This window comes from Octodon degus, unplaced genomic scaffold, assembly GCF_000260255.1.
Source record: "Octodon degus isolate 3935 unplaced genomic scaffold, OctDeg1.0 scaffold00039, whole genome shotgun sequence".
In the NCBI taxonomy this organism is placed as follows: Eukaryota; Metazoa; Chordata; class Mammalia; order Rodentia; family Octodontidae; genus Octodon; species Octodon degus.
The window spans coordinates 13,177,000-13,179,145 of NW_004524615.1; positions in this window are offsets into that span (position 1 = coordinate 13,177,000).

Genomic DNA, 2,146 nt, shown 5'->3' on the forward strand with positions numbered 1-2,146 from the left:
CACACACACACACACACACACACACACACACACAATTTTGTGTATAATTTTAGAAGGCTCATGGACCACCTTTTCCCCTGAAGTTCAAGCTTGGGTTCCATGCAAAAAACCCCCACTAGAGTAGATGATAATATGGCCTATATCTTTGTGGTTATTTCATTAAATCACTTAATGATACAAATAATTGAGGTGAGCCTCATATGTTGTAGCAGAATTGTTCATTATATTGACTTTCCTGAGAGGACTTCACAGACTCTGACATAGCTCCTCCTTACCCCCCCTCTGCTGTCCCTTTGTCTCTTTTCCTCTCCTCTGCTGTGTTTCAACTGTTTACTACTTTGTTCTCTAAATCCCTTACCTCCACTGAAGTTCTCTTTCCAATTTGACTGTTTTTAATGTTTCTGGACACATTTGTTATTTTAAGAATTAAACAAGTCTGTACTGAAGGTGGTAGATAATAGGAGCTGATTGATGTTTGTGGAGTTAGATTCCAGACAGCCAACATATACTTTGTTCTTTTAAAAAAAAAGGTGTAAAGGAAAACTTGACCATCTTTTTCCTGCTCTTCTGAAATGGCATTTCCTCTGGTGGCTGTGTTGACCAGATGTCATCCTCATATTCTCAGACTTAACTTTATGAGCCTTTTAGAGAAACCACATCCTATTTGAAGGTTTAGGATCTGAAGTTGAATTCTGTACTGTGCTACTGTCTTTTATGCTTAGATTTCTAAAATCTTGATCTGTACTAAACAAGTGATATAAAACACATAAAACTTTGCTACTGTTTTCCTACTATCAGAGAAACTTGTCTAGTATGTTAAATAGTCCACCTTACATGCATCTGTGCATGTGAAACTTTTAAAAAAATTTTTTTCCATAATTTTATTGAGAAACAAATAGCAATAAGATAGGTTCAAACCAAATTGGTAGGACAGTTCCAATAATTAACACATTGCATACTGTCTTCCTAGTGGTTATTTGTTGTACAAGATGCAGATATGATATCCTAGTTACAAACATTAGAACAAATCCCTCTATTCACTGAATTAAGAGAGAGTAGCTATATATCTATCCTAACCATTTTGAATACACAGATACAAAATGGTCATTCAACTGTATCCCCTTTTTTGTTTAGTTCCATCATTTAAATATTCTAGGTGTGTGAACTCAGCAAATATTCCAAAATAGTGCAGTAGTCCATAATAGTACTGGGTCTTCCGCTTGACTGGCAACATCAGAAATTGTTGACCCGAGTCCCCTACAGCTCAACATAACACCATGGCTTTACTTCGTATTCTTTGTTTTTATACTTTTCTGCTGGATGGTTAAGATCAAGATAAAGCAAGACCTATGTAACAAGAATTGTAGCTTTTGGATCTGAAAAGGTCAGTCATATCTCCTCAGGATTTATCCTGAGACCCTGTACCTTAGATTGTAGGTCCTTTGTCAGTGTCAGCCATGTGGATGAGTCACGGCCATTGCTTGGCCAATTTGCTCTCTGTGAAAGCCTGAGAGGATGTTTTCTCTCCATGTGACTCTCCTTTAGGCACACTCTACATCATTGATCACTTTCCTCTTTGGCCCCATAATCTCCTTGATCAGAAAATTTGGGACACTACTGAGTTACATGATGTTACAGTACAAGATCTCATATGTCCTGAGTCTTAATTGACATTGGAAGGCTAGGGCCAAAATGTTGGCTTTCCTTGCGGCCCTCCTTGTTCTCAAATTTTGGTCTGCAAGCTTAGGTTGTTAACCCTCCAGAAGAAGAAGCTTATTGTTATTACCATACAACCTAGGCTGGAAACTTTTAACAAATTTACATACGTGGTGTTTTTTCTTCTTGTGTTGATACAAAATTTGGAACTGATCATGCTTGTCTTTTTGTCCTGAGTACCTAGAGTTTATAGGTGGTATAAATATCAAACCTAATTGAAAGTTTTTTAAAATCCTAAACTACAAAAGAAGTATAAAGTCATTGCTAAAATTTTTTGGAAAACAGAAAGACTTAAAGAAGGTACTTGTGTTGAGTTCCCGATGAATATTTGAAGACAACTGTTGTTAGTAAGCAGCAAAGTAGGAAGAAAATTGGTGCATGCCTTTGCTCATTGTGTGTGTCTGTGTGTGTGTGTGTTTGTGTGTGTGTG